The sequence below is a fragment of the Accipiter gentilis genome, chromosome 2 (assembly GCF_929443795.1).
Source record: "Accipiter gentilis chromosome 2, bAccGen1.1, whole genome shotgun sequence".
In the NCBI taxonomy this organism is placed as follows: domain Eukaryota; kingdom Metazoa; phylum Chordata; class Aves; order Accipitriformes; family Accipitridae; genus Astur; species Astur gentilis.
In genome coordinates, this window is record NC_064881.1 from 8,753,197 (window position 1) to 8,768,476 (window position 15,280).

A 15,280-nucleotide genomic window follows, 5' to 3' on the forward strand; every position below is an offset into this window, starting at 1 on the left:
TCTGCCATGACCTGGATCTGACCGGGGGACTGCTCCAGCTATAAGATTTTCTCTTTTTTCTTTCTTTTTTTTTTTGAAGGCAGGGTTTTTCATTTACTTTGTTTTTCAAGTTGGATGAGTTCTTCATCTGGTTTGCAGCACAACCCACAGACACGTCAGCCTAAAATAGAGATGGGGGTGGACTACAGGGTGAGCGTAATTGTGAAGCCAGAGCTTCCTTTTCTGTGTTGCTTTAGACAAATTACCATCCTCTCTACCTTCATTTCTCATTTCATGAGATAAAGGGAGAAATACTTTAATTAAAGCAGGAGTTACGACACCTGTTTATTAAAACCATTGCGTGAGTTTTTTAATTTTTGCGCAATACTCTAAAATCTTCAAGGAAAAGATACTGTTAAAGAACTAGGTATTGCTTTCAGCTGGCTTAGCACCTGCATCTTTAGATGTTGATGCAGTAACAGTTTTAATTTTATAAAGTGCCTTTTTCAGTAGAGGAAACATCCTGCATTCTTGGACACAAAACTACCCATGCTGGGTTTCCAGTCGTCATGCCAGTAACTCATTCTTGTCCTGAGGACTGAAGCTACATGCTTAGAAAAATGTTCAAGTGGTTCAGCAAATCTATCTGTTTAGCAGAGATTCAGAGAAGTCATTGATGTTCTCCTTTCTGTTTTGAATGTACACTAAGCATGATTGCCCTCTTAAAATCTGTAGGACTAGCTTAAAAAACCCTCTAGTTCCCTGATTTTCTGTGGCATATCAGCTACAGTGCAGCAGTAACATTGGTGAGCAAAAAAAAATATTGTTTAATAGCATGAGATACAAGTTTTTGGAGTTAAATTGCCCATACCTTCTTAAAACATTGTTTCAAAGTGAATGGCTGCAGTACAAGTTTATTGCACTTTGGAAATGCAGTTCCTGAGCTGTACTGCAGCATTTTTTATTACAGTGAGTTAAGTGAAAGCATTGGAACTAATAAGTGTTTTCAGTCCTAAATGTGAAAGTCTTTATTTCAGTTTATCTTTACCTCAGTTTCCTTATGCACTTTCTTTGTCTGGTAGAGGCCAATACACCCACGTATGTCTACAAACAATCAACAAAACGATGAACTGATGAAGGCGTTTCTCTTGAAGGCGGGGAAGGGAGAGATTGATATAACCAAGGCACACCGATACTAACAGGCTCATGGAGCCATATAAATGTGTAATTAGTGAAACGTGAAACTTTATGCTTAACATTTGGCAACTAATATATCTAGTGTGCATTTCAGTAGACTTTTGTTGAAAATAGGCGTTTTAGATTTTGTGGGGTTGGTTTCAGTGGGGAGGAGAGAGTTGGCAGAGTGTAGGCGATTAAGACTCTTGCTGTGTGAATAATACAGAGCAGAGGTAGTAGTTTGATAAGGGTGGAGTTAAAATTCTCCTTAAGCTGTGTACTGGGCTCTTAAATACTAAAATATGACTTATGTTATACTCATGGTAACTTTCCCTTTGATGTATCCAGCTGAAGACTTAGACTTAACCCTATCTTTGTGACTTATCTACTTGCTAAGTTGCGCGGGCTCAAGAGCAAACACTGTCAAGAGCCATGGGAAAAGCACTGTGTTTCGGTTTGTGCCTGCATATCTTTCTCAACATTTATTTCTGTGAAAGCTGCAATTTCAAAAATAAGATTATCTGAACAAACACTGACAATTGCTTTTCTTCTTTGTTGCATTGTAGTGGCGTGAACCTAAATAATTCCCCCTCAGTTCAAGAATCAGCCACCCTTGTGTTGAACAGTCAGTGAGAATCTGGAGCCAACCCCAAAGTGAAACAGGCAGCTGTTATTTTCTTCACAACATTAAGTTTCAGTCATACAAATATAGTAGGATCAAAAATGAAGAGAAATTGCAGAAACAGTCATAATGCACATCCTGAACTTCTGATTTTTGTCAGATGAAAAAGTAAAGAAATTTCTAGTTCATGGTATTTGCTAGCATTCCCAAAAGCAGACAAGGAAAGACCCGGTTCTAGGTAACTAAATGAAGGTACACATGTAATAAACCAAGCCCTCTTCTATTTTCCATCGGCTGGTACGGGGCTTATCTGTGTTAAAAATTCAGGTTTCTTTTTTGCATTGGAGCAGTGAAACTCTTGATGCAGCCTCTCAGTTTGACTGCCCATGGTTGTAAAAAAGGCAGCATAGTGGTGGAACCTGGGGCTGAATTAAGGCAAAGCACCCTTACCTGCATTGTGTATAGCCATACTAGTATAAAAATCCCTAGGGATAGCTATGCCTCCAAGACTTAGATTTTATTGCATTATATTAATTTTGTTCTGTAAAGTAGTAATTTTGTGGCTGATTTACGTTTTGTTTATAAAGTAAAAATAAATTATTTTTATTTTGTTTCTTAGGCACCAAATAACTCAAATCTAAATCTTGCCAGCCTAACTGATTAACATTGTAATAGCGTCTTTGGGATATTAATGTACGCACTACCTTATCTTGTGCTTTATCTGACCTTTATCTGTTGATTTTAATATGCTTTGTGGTTGCTAGTGACGTGTTTTTGTTGTAGACAGTGAGGGATTTTGGCTCCTGTTTATTTCTCTGGTTTATCCCCATTCACTCTGTTCTGTCCTCTCAAAGAAATAACTGCATTAAGTGGAAAAAAACCAAGATAAACTGTAGCCCAGAAGCACGATAGGAGTCATGTCTGCTTGAAGTGTTCAGAAAGCATTCTGCGAGTACAGTTACCACTCTAATGTGGATTGGCAGTGAAAAAATGAATTGCTTAGCCTAAACAAATGCCGAAGAATCTTTTTTACCCCTTTCCAGCATAATTTACATCTCTGACTTATGTAAAGTATTTGCATAGGGTAAAGTTTAGCTGTTGCATATGCTTGCAGCATTGTATCGTCTTGCAAGGCTTAGGTTCTCGTGATTCATATCACTAAACCAGTAGAAAACTAATCAAAAGCTGGGGAGGGGGAAGAGTATGACTTTTTGTTGTTCTACTCATTAAATTGGCTCAGCAGGATCAAGTACATCCTAGAGTGGAAGGGAGGCAAAAGGCAGAAAGGGAGCGAGGCGACCGGTTTCAGGGGATCGTCACTCGCCGCTGCCCGCTCTGCGGGTGGCAGATGCCCGCTCACGCCTGCCGTCTTGCTGGAGATCATTGCCCCGTGCCAGCAGATAGTGGAGATGGATGTGTGAAAGTCCTGCATGTATATTAGTGTGAAATCTGAGAGCTGAGTGGAAACTGATGATTTCAGGCAGTTCATGCTAACCTGGCTGGCTTTGCACTGAAAGGATTAGAGCTTGGCGATGGGGGTGGTAAAGTCCTGGCGGTACCTGGTGCTGAGCAGCTGTGGGGGGCAGGTATCCTGTTCAGCCACTGCAGCTGCGTCTAGAAACAGCACACCATATGCTCCTGGCTGTATTACAGTTCTTGGCTGTATGGCCATGACTATAACCTCTCTATAGCTGCCATGCTGTTCACTTCTTCAGAGTCACTTGTCTGCGTGGGGCTGTGCTGAGCACCAGCGTTATTCCTATTTGTGCAACCGTTTGTCAGTTTAGCTCCCGCAGTTTGGAGATGTGTAGGAGAACGTGGAGTGTAGTTCTTCTGCACGATAGCATGCTAGTTTCTCAGTGCATGTTTTCATTGATATGTGTGACATCTGATTTGGCTTTCAGGGACATGGAAGAACCCGTGTGGTTTCTCTGAAAGTGATTTAGTTCAATTTTCATGCAGTTCTACTACAGTGTTCTCACGGTAGAAAAGTAAAAGGCAGCAGAAATAGGAATGGAGATCTCTTCTCTTAGCTGTGTCTCTCTATCCGCAAAAGTAGGTGATGAGAAGACCTCCCTCGTCTCAGCGTCAAGGAGACAGAGATGTGGAAGATCTCCCTCTTAGGCAAGAGGTACTTTTAATTACAGGAGGCAGGGAGCAGCTTGTAGTAAGGTTTCACTATCATTTTTTACAACCCATTGAAGCCTCCCGTGATGTGATGGAGCTTGCGATGCTGAGAGAACCTCTGCAGAAATGACCTCTGCAGAGCTCATCTCTCCTGCTTTGGCAAGGGGATCGCTGGGTTACAGATTGCCTCTGTGCTCTGTGGGCCCTGCCTGAGCAGCATGGCAGGCAGCATACACCTCCAGGCTGTGCAAGTATGGCCCCCCAATCCTTCTGTAGGAAACGGAGAAGGAAATTGGCATTTCTGGAGTGTATCTCCTCTCCTCTTAAGGACATCAAATGAACCCCTTCCTGAAGTGGTTTGTTTCTGCTTATCAACCGTAAAGAGAGTCTAGGGGACCGGTTGATAAAGTTAGCCAGATAAATCCCAGTCTTAAAATGTCTGATAAATGTTTTAGGCTTGGAACGTCTCCAGCTATTTACTGGTATCTAAGTGTCTAATGTAATAATTTACCTTTCCCTGCAGACTGTGTCACTCTACCCACCCATGTGACATAGTATATTTTAAACATTTAATTTTGTGAGTATACTGTAGCTGAAGTGAGCAGCAAACATTCTTACCATATACCTAGTATACATGCTGTATTTTATTTTAGATACACAAATAAATTGCTATTTTTATAAGCAACCATTTTCTTTCTTGGTACAAATTACTCGGGTGAGCAAGGCTTCTAAGATTGCATTTGGAAAGACTGCTCCTTTGTTTATATTACCTCTTTCTGTTTACATATGCTCCCAGATTTAAGGTATTATAGCTATAGAGAAAGAACGGGCTAATTGTAATGAAAAAAAACGATAGGACAACTGTCATTTGTTCAGCTGGCATGTAGTATATGTGCTACAGATCGCTTTATCATGCAATTGTGATGTTAGCAAATTCTCCTTAGCACCCAGCTTGAAGAGTTGGCAAACTATAGAATAAACTTATTAATGTAAGCATTTTTTGTTTGGATGCAATGATTATAATTTGTTCTTTTGAAGAATTACATTCATGTTACATCCTGCTCTTAGCAGAGCTCATGGCAGTTGCAATTTGTCAAAATTTGCCTTCTTTATGAACTTTGGTTTTGCTGACAAATTAAATTCAAAATTAAAACAAGAAATTGAGTTTACACTCTTTTGCTGCCAGGATCCTTCCCCAAAGATGGTTAGCCTAAGCATAAAGTTCTCAGGAGAGACTCATATCCTCTTTCTTTATAAGAGGTGTTTTAATGAGCCACCTGAAGGCAGAGAGTAAGCAAAATTGCTTCCTTTTTTCCATCAGGATTATCACTTAGGGCAAGCATTTTCAAACAAACATTAGAAGGCCTTTGCTATGTTTACGGTTAGGGAGGAGGGCATCCACAGGTACTGTTTTTTCCACATGTAACTTTTATATCCAGTTTCTGTGAAAAGCATAGAGATATTTCTGTGGCTTAAAACATACTCATATGTATATGCCAGTAGACAGAATTGCTTTTATCAAATAATGTGAGCCCTGTAGCAACCTTCATCTGGCAGCAAGGAGCACTGAAAGTAAAACTAACTGAATTGATTTTCAAGGTAAACAGGTGAGGTTGAGGGACATAGCAAGGGAATTTATTTATTTATTTACTTATTGTAAATTATACTAATCTAAATGGTAGTAATTAATTCAAAAAACTATGTGAAGAATGCACCGGCCTCTGGAATATATTTTCTGTATTGAGCATGAGATACTGTGGTTACGCATACCTGTGGTCCTTGTCCTGCTGGTCTCTGTCTGACCTGCATTTGCCATACACAGGTTCCCTGTGCATGTATCAGGATAAAGCTGAATTGTGTCCTTTGACTGGGGAACCGGGCAACGCTCATACGTCTCAATGTCGAAAGCCCTTTTGTCATCCAAGGGTGGCTCTGTGTTCTGTTCTTTCTGGAAGTGCCATCCCTTTCCCTGGCTCGGAGGGGAAGAGTGTGAAGATTGCAGTGCTCGGGGGGATCCCAAGTGGGACCATGAGCTTTCAGCTGCTGAGTCTGGTTTTGTGGCTGTGCCTGTTCAGCTGGTGCTTAATCATAACACTGTTAATCATAACTCTGCCTTTGAGATCCGGTACCACGGGGTGATGTTCGCTCGTTGTTGGAATACTGAGAGACAGCAAAACAGCTGGCAAGAATCTTTCTGGGAAGAAAGAAAAAAAGCAAGAACAAAACAAAAAAAGAAGGCAGCATTCAATACTGAGTCTGTGTTTAGATGGATTTTTTTTAATTTATTTTAAATTTTTTATAATCTTATCACCTGCACTGTTCTCTATATGTCTGCATCTGTTATGGTAGTGAAAGATATAATTACCCTTTCAGAACGTGCAGCGCACTTGATACTGTCCAAGCTAGGTGCGATAGAAGCATGGTAAAGGTTCAGCCTCAGAGATGATACAAGTGAGCACAGAGGCAAAGTGTTTGCTTAAAATTTTACCAGCCATGCATTCTGCTGCATGAATTACTAATTTTCAGTATTCTGTTGCTATGTTTTCTGGTCTAGCATATCTTTTTTTCCTATCTATGCCTACTCAAATAGTTGCAACTATTTTTGCCCTTCAGGTGGACCTTGTTACCATTACAATGTTACTGAAACGCAACAACGATCTTCATGCATCTGTATTATCTAAATAGAAGTAAGCCAAACTTGTGCATAAGCATATATTTTGTAATGGATGTGTAATTTTACCACATTTTGAAAATTGTTTGATGGCTGTTAGGCCTGGGTTTTGGTGATTTAAGAACCTGAAAAAGGTAGCTTGGAAAAGTCTGTATGAATGACTGCTAAGCTGCCACAATTGTGTTTAGTGTGTGTCCTTAAGCCACATACTCTCTGACAGCATGGAAGAGAAACTCCCTGCATGACTTCAAGAGGCTTTCTAAACTAACGTGTGCTCTCCTAATCAGACATAGCCAGACATTCAGGGCGCCCTGTAAAGGCCACCTACCTTCTGAAGTGAGAGGGGGAGGGTTTGGGTTAGGAGGGTTTACGTTTACGGAGAGCTATTGTGGGTGGTATGTATTTCGGTGCTCTCTATTGGGCAGACACTCTTGGGTTTATTAGAGTGTTGATTTTTTTCAAAACTTTTTTTTTAGCCTTTACAGAGTAGACTTAAGTAAAAATGGCAGTCCCAGATCAAGTTTAGAAGAAAATAAAGTGAAATCCGCTTGCATCTCAAGCCTTTCATGCATTCTGTGACACGTTTAGAAAATTAAGGTATACTCGTATACATAGCCATGCAAACATACATTTAGTACTGTCATTATGCGGTCAGTTCTTGCCATGGTCTGTGGCAGCAGAAGGTATTATACTGAACACTGTCATGAAGGGATGAGCTTGAGACATGCTAAAAATGCACATAGTGCTTAACTGCTCTTCACGATCTGCTTTTCTGTTAGGCTATGCCTTTATTGGCATGGAGGCAAAATGTGGTGGGTGTGATGAACAGATGAGCCCTATCAGATGAGATAGTAGTTCTGCCTATCTGGGTACCCTATCTCCAGGAGTACATGTTGGTAGGAGAATAGAAGGATTGGGCAAACACAGACGGATTCTTCCCTGGATTAACCTGCCAGCTTTCAGCAAACTTTAGTTCAAGGACTTCCAAGGGCAGAGGTTGCATTTCTGCACTTGGCAACATTTATTTTAAAATGCACTTAGGCAAGTTTTTATGGGAAGGACAGTAAGTTAGAGTCACTTTAAAATGAGTGCTCCTGTAGTTGAATCAGGCTTTGAAATGAGATTCTGTAATGCTGTTTGGCTCCATATAGCTGGTTGCCCAAACAATATCTGAACGACGAAGTTGTGTTTAAATAAGGTTCTTTGTAAGATTTTCAGCCCACATGTACGTGTAACCACAATGTAGAAAACAGATATGAATGTTTTGGCAGATACATAAAGAGGGTGGTGGTGTAGGAATTTGGAGGACAACAATGATAAAGAAGAAACGGAAAGACAAGTGATCGAGGGGTAAGATTCTCTGAAGAAAAAAAACAATATTCTCCCCCCAGATTTAGGACACCGACGGTTTTGCTGTGTACGTTCAGTATCACAGGTGTAAGGCTGTGGAAGGCGAGTCTCCCGCGCGTGCCATTCACCTTCTCAGCAGTTAGCCGGTGGGACTGCCGACAGCATTAGCCAAAGGCCGAGGGATCTGAGCCTCTCCTCCGAGACGGCAGCTCTGTTCTCTGGCCGGCGTCCCAGGGGTGCTGGAAAGCAATGCGGTCTGCACAATCTCTCTGCCTCTTGACCAGAGACGGTCAGGGTCATAGACGTGAATATTATCTTTGTGACGCTTCAAGCAAGCAAACAGATAATATTTTTTTTTGAAAGGAATGTTGCACGCAGTCAGTTGAATGTAAAAACGCCGTGTCAGATCTTTCACGAGCTGTTCCCTTGAGGGGATGTTGCGCCAGCTCACCCACCCGCCCCGCCGCGGAGGGGCAAGGCAAGGCAGGGTGGGGAAGGGAGCGCACACGCATGTGGGTGCACTTTTGTGTGCGTGTGTGTGCGTGTGTGTGCACGCACATACTAGAGTCACGGAACGGCCTCTTTTCCCTTGATGAGTCCCTTGTGTCTTCCCTCTGATGGTAACTAAGCCAGGGAACTCCTCTTTTTTCCTGTATCGTAGTCCGGGAATTGTGCCCTGGACGTTTTTTCAGCTGAGCACATTTACATACAGGAAATCAGCCCAAAGGCTCCAAACAGTATTTGTACTAGGCAGTTTTGCGCTGGTTTCAGGTGTACTTTTTTTTTTTTTTTAAGCGACTGATAAAGGGGAAAATCCAGAACACAGGTAACTTTGCTTTAAAAACAGGTGTGTAAATAGGTGTTAAAATACAACATCCTAAATATATTTACTTGCACAACTTAAAGCAAGAGTGCGCTAGTATTATTGCATTTATGTATGTTTTTTACATGTCCTGTTTAGTGATGCGGTTGAGCAAGAGAATCATTTTTATTTAGGGCCATCTTGAATTGCACATGAATATGAGCGTGAAGCTCTCTCCTCCCTTGCAGAGTGCCAGCACCAGGAGGAGCAGTGCAGGAAGGGCCTGGCATGGTGGCTGCAGACCAGGGCGTGCTCCTTGGGAAAGGAGGCTAAGAGAAGCTGGCCCTTGACCTGGCTGAACAAGAAGAGGACACTCTTTTAAATAAAAAATAAATTAAATAAATAAGCAAGCAGGGAGGGTCTTGCCACCAAAGTGGGAAAAAATGAAGAATTTCAGCGTATGTAGGGATGAGTAAGAGCTGGCACAAACATGTTTCTGTGGAGTTAGAAGATGGTTTCTTACCAACAGTACTTCAGTTGTAGTCAGAACAGACAGGAGGAAAGGCAGGTAGTTTTGCTGGAGCCTGATCGTTTTGTCGAAGATTTTTTTTCTCCTGGTTTTACCTGTGATAGCATGTGACTCAACTCAAAAACAGGGGCTGGTTTGATCCTGTGTACATAGCACAAAGCCCGGCATATTGTACAGTGATATTGTGTTTGCTGTTATTTTAGTGAAGCTACATGTAGAGTGAAAATTATAGAAAAGAAAACCAAAATGCATGATGATTCCTTTATAAGAAGTCAGTCAGCAGTCCTTCTTTAGGTTCATATTTCTCAGGTTTTCAAATTTGGCTGAAAAATCCCTGCTTCTGAAATTTGGTATGCAGTTTCTAGGCCTGAGAATAGGGATGCCATCCTTTGTTAAACAATATGGGATATATTTAAGCCCCTGATTAGATTACAGTTGTTTGCTTGGGAAATATGTGTGTAGGGGAGTTGGCTCACCCTTTATTGTATAAACATTTCTCTGTACTGGCTAATTTTGCTATTGTTCTTGGAACGTCATTCTCACTTTAAACTTCAGGGTTTTTTGCTTTGCCAGGGCCAAGATTTCCACGATGCCACACCTTCTCCCTTCTGTCTCTCTCACAGGTTTTCTCCAAAATCTGTATGTTTTCACAGGTGTTTTCCCACAACTTCAAAGGCTTTGTTTCTGCTCTTTTCAGGAGGGGACGGCTGGGTGCAGTAGTGAGAGATACCCATGCTCCAAAATGCTCCTTTCCCTTGGAAGTGTGTTGCTTCTGCAGAGCTCTTTAGCTGAAGTGGGTTTTCCAAGAACCAGCCCTTCATGTGTGACTGTGTGTCACAACCTCATTGCTGCCAGGACTCTTCCCAGTTTTTAAAGATTATTGATGGCCCCTTGTTTTGGTGGGTGTGTTTGTATCGCGGTTGTAGAAGTTTTACAATGTTTATGATACTGCTTCAAGCAATGACTCAGGTTGCAATTCTGTTTTCGTAGGTCTTCTAGGAAAATACAGATCTCATTCTTGTTCTGAAAAAGTTCTTCTTAGGTTTTATTTCTGTAATGATTTGTCTGGTATTTTCCCCTTCTTTCAACTTGGTTTATAATTAGTTTCAAGGAGCTGTATTCATATGACTGTGCAACACACAGACCTGTGGTAGGTAAACTTGGCTTATTGGGCTGGTAGATGTTGAAGTATTTTAAAGAAACATAGAAGTAGAGCTGTGTGTACTTTTTTTTTTTTTTTTTTTAAATAGTAAGGGCTTTCATCTTTCCACTATACCTCTGTAATTTTCTTCTATCTGAAGCAGAAAAGACTGTTTTCTTCTAGAAATAAATATTCTTTGAGACGGAAAAGTAAACCTAGAACATGCAGAAGCTGTGTAGCCTCTGAAGGCTAATGGGATCACAAAAAAGCAATCCAGGCGTTCATCCATCTCATTGCATTATTGAGTCTGCTCTGCCAAGTCACCAGCCCTCTTACACAAATCCCCAAAAGAAATTCAGGCACATAAGAATAGTGTGATACAGTACGAAAATTCTCCCAGACATGATCTGGTGACTAATTGTCATTGCAACTGTTCAATGAAATAAACCAAACCAAAAATCAAGCAGTGATCTGGAGACCGGCAGCATAAGATTTCAATATTAGAATTAGAAGGTTTTACTTGTTCTGTAGAGTTATGTCTTTAAAGTAATGCAGGAATATTAAGATTGCTCTTGATTCAAAAAAGAAAAAAAAGACAACGTTAAGGAGAATGTTGAATTTAAATGTTATTTCTCAGAGGATTTTCCCTTGTTCCAACTGTGAGAGAGCAATGCCATGGAATCCATCTATTGCGATTTAATGGAGAAGACATGTACTGTTACATAGAAGCAAAATGCAGCTCTGGAAGTAATTCTTGTGAGTGAAACTTTGAAGTACATACACTATTGACAGCTGTTTTGCACCCTGAAAAGAAGAAAGGTATTCTGTTTATCACTGAAGAGCAGTGTTTCCATGGCAGGATGAGCCGCTGGGCTTCCCTTGCTCAGGAAGTTTCACTTGGGCTATATCTACACCAGGATGTTTCAGTAAAAAAGCTCCCACTCTGGCCACTGGTGTTGCTGTCTTGTCACTGATGACTGTGGTGGGTGGGTTACTGCAGGCAGGACTTTGCCTAAAACAGATTTCTGTGGTACCTGGCTTATCCACACCACCTTTACCTTTGTCACACAAAGCAGCAAATACGGTGAAAAAATTTATTTTTCTCAGCTCAGTAAAGCTGAAGCAGACCACAGGGCAGGTAAACTTGGTCTACAACCTGCCTAAGGACCTCTGGAGCTCTGCATGGTAGCTCTCTATGCCAGGGGTCCAGCCATTTCCCTTTGCGTGGTGCTGTTCACTGAGACCTCCAGGCTGCTGCCCACCTTCTGGCTGAAGCAGAGTTTGACCAGCTCAGAGAGAGTCTTCTGCTTTGCTCTTGCACTCTCTGGCACTGAGCAAGCTCTTGCTACCTTTTGTGATCCCCTTTGTGTTACCAGAGAACCCACAACTACTGCTACTTTCAGCTACTCTCCCTGTACTAATGTGCTGATAGCACTGGACTTGTCTGTATAAGAAGTGACCTCACCTGGCCAGACCAGAATTTGGTCTTGCTCCATGTCCTGGCCAAGAAACAATAGGTAATGCCCAGAGGTGAGTACAAGAGCAAGAGAAGAGTACAAGAAACAAGTCTGATGGGAGTTTTGGTTGCTTTGTTGTTGTGCTGTCATTTGTTTTGCTGGGGTTTTTTTTAGTATTAGGTTTAGTAATAAAATACTTAAATAAAATCAAGCATATGCATATATTGAGCTGTCTTTCTGAATACTGGAGTTTGCTCAGGGATAGGTATTTGTTCTTGCTATTGTGCATGTGAAGACACTTGTGAGCATGTATGCAAGCATGGACTTGTAAAAAGTCTTTGCCAATAGCAAATGCCAAACCTCTATGGGAGACAGGGCTACTGTTCTTAATTATTAATCTCTAAAAAACATTGAACAATGTGTTCTAAAATGGAATTTATTTGTTAAAGTTTCTCTGATAATCCTCCAGACTTGAACCAACCAACCAAGTACCCTGACTCTCTATACCTCGGTCAGAAATTCTGAGCTCAAGTTCTTCACTCTAACACATGGCCCTCAGCTGCTTGGGTGGATATTGCAGAGCTCTTCTGGCCTGAGAAGCAGCTTCTCCTGATACCTCAGGAGTGGTGATGCTGTGTAACGGTGGCAGACTGGCCACACTCCTTACCTTTCCACCGCAGGCAGAGGAGTTGTTGGTATAACCTGTTGCTTCAAATCTCCATTGCATCATGGTGCCTACGAAGGAAATAAAGAATTGGACACGTTCTGTACAACAGAATAATATGCGTGTTTCCTTCCTCTTCAACGGCACACTGTGGTCCTCACAATCCTGTGGACCCGGGAGTATGTTCATCCTCCCATAAAGTGCTGTAGAACTAGGGCTGGAGGAAGGATTTGACCTCTCTTACTAGGAAATTGGAGGTAAATGCAAAGTGCACATATAAAATGATGGACTTGGGATTGTTAGTATATACGACTGTGTTTTTAGTGTTCTGATAGCTTCATTAATTTGTCAGCTTAGTTTTCATCTAGTGATCAGAAAAAATCTATAGAACGGTAGGACTTACTAGAAATGGAGTCAGAAACATCATGATGTCACTGTAGAAATTAATGGTGCATTTTTAGGTTGGAATTTCAGTCTCCTGAATCAAAAATATGTACCAGAAGTGGAAAAATATCAGAGAAGAGTGACAACGAGAGGTATGGAGCAGCTTCCCTGTGAGAAATGACTAAGATGACTAGGGCTCTTCACCTTGAAAAAGCAGTGGCTGGGGGAAGATGTTATAAAGGTCTGTATGAGGAAGTGCATTGAGAAGGATAATTGTTCGCTGCTTCTTAAAAGCAAGAAGTGAGGGGGCAGCAATGTAACCACTAGGTGACAGATCAAAACAAATAAAAGGAAGTGGTTTCTCACATGCATGTAATTAGACTGTAGAGCACTGTGGATGCTGCAGGATGTTGTGGATGCTGTAAACGTACAAATGGTCAAAAAGCAGGCACATAAGTTCCTGGAAAAAAAGTCTGCCAAGGACTGTTAACTACAAAGATAATACTTCTGCCTTAGAAAGTCCCTAAGCTGAAAGTTCTTAGAAGTTATTAGAGAGTGTTCTGGAGAACTTTCACTACATGCTTGCTTTTATTTTCATAGTCTTCATCAAACATCTGCTGGTTGCTGCTGCAAGCTAGAGTATGGGGCAGATGGGCCTCTGATTTCACACCAGTATGGCCATTTTTGTTATCTCTGACATTCACCACAAGTTTTACTATGATGTCACTTTACAGGTTGCTTGCTTCCCTTTTTTCTCTCCTTTCAGAATCCCTCTGACATATCCTTGGACTTTCTGGTGGCTCCAGCCATCCTCCCTCAGCCACCTCAAACCCTACGTGCAGTTTAGCACTGTGAGCAGAGAGAAAAAGTCGTGTGACTAATGAGCTCGTGGCTAGTCAGACACAAGTTGATATATGGGGTAAACACACAGATTGGAATTCTTTCATAACATCTTGATTATGAAAAGATAACCATGATATTTATATCTCCCTAGTTACTTGTAACACCCTCATACTGGGGGGGGTGGGGGTGGTGGTGTTTTGTTTTGTTTTGTTTTGTTTTTAAAGCAACTTTCTCATTTAATGCTTTATTGTGTGCAGGTTTTTTAATAATAGAACTTTACATCTTTTAAAATTTTTTTTTGTGCCTGACGTGTTAGGTATTAAAAATATCTCAGCATCACAGTTGGAGTAGATTTTTAGGAGATTCTCTCAAAAGTAGAGATTCCCCAAACAAGCTCAAGAGATTGTTTTCATGTCAGTTTGTATGTAAGCGCAGCCTGTGAGTGGAATTTTATGTTTGGTGGTGCCAAAGGTCAAGCTTTGTCATGATAAATTGTGGTCCAGAATGCTAGAAATTTCAGGTGCTTTCTTCGTAGCTGAAGCATGTGGCTGGAGAGCTCCGAGAAACTTCCCTACTTTCCAGTCTTGGTAAAGCCTGGTATTACAGTAATTTCCTGGAGGTGGATGAGATCTGCTTTGATATCCATCGGTGCTTTCCTACATCAGAAGACCTGTACATCCTCTTCAGTTAACACACGGTGCACCTCCCTGCGGAGGTGAGAGCACTGGGTGTGTGATATAATAGTGCATAATGTTAACCACAAGCTTTTTATAGCAGAGCTCTTCTTAAATGTGAAAATTTCCATACAACTTTTTTTCATGCTACAGGGTGTCACATTTCAAAAGGCAGTACTATGGCAAGCCAGTGGTTAGTTCATATGATTACTTCGAAATTAGTAAAATGATACAGTGATAAAAGTGTTGGCTTTCTGTACCATAATTTCTTGCTGGAGTGATTTCTTAGGTTTACAAGTAATGTTGTTGCAAAATACAATATTATTTTGCAGAAAGAAGTTGTGCTGCAATAGAGAAGATTTTTTTTTCATTACTTGTGTTGTTTTACTAATTCCCTTAGTGTCTGCTTTTTACTTATGGTTGAGTGACAAATGGTAACAGATTGGGTTATAACAATATGTACATTTAATAGGTGTGTATTCTTTTCTTTGTGTCTTGTGTTCATGGAATAAGTCCTCAGACAAAATATTTTTCCATCAGGGTAACAAAACAAATATCTAGCTATTCACAAATAAAATGCATCATATTCTAAAAGTAGACATTTTAGACACAGTTTGAGTAGATTTTTATTGTTACATCTTCTGCAGACCTGCTATTCTGAGGTGCTGAAGCTACATTTCTTTGGAAACCTGACACAGTTTAGAATTGTGTATTTGACATATATGACTCTGGACATTGGTCTCGATGGTTAATATTATTTCTTCATGGAGAAAAGAGTACAATCAGCCTTGAGAACTTGTCCCACAATAAGCTGTTGCTTTGAATAAGATAATTTCAAAGAAAGAGATAACCAGCTGATTT

At 40.9% G+C, this 15,280-nt stretch overlaps 1 protein-coding gene across 2 annotated transcripts in view; it reads left to right on the forward strand.

Moving 5' to 3' along the window:
* SPIDR (scaffold protein involved in DNA repair) overlaps positions 1-15,280 on the forward strand; it is a 209,157-nt gene that overhangs the window by 116,247 nt on the left and 77,630 nt on the right. The window lies entirely within an intron of this gene.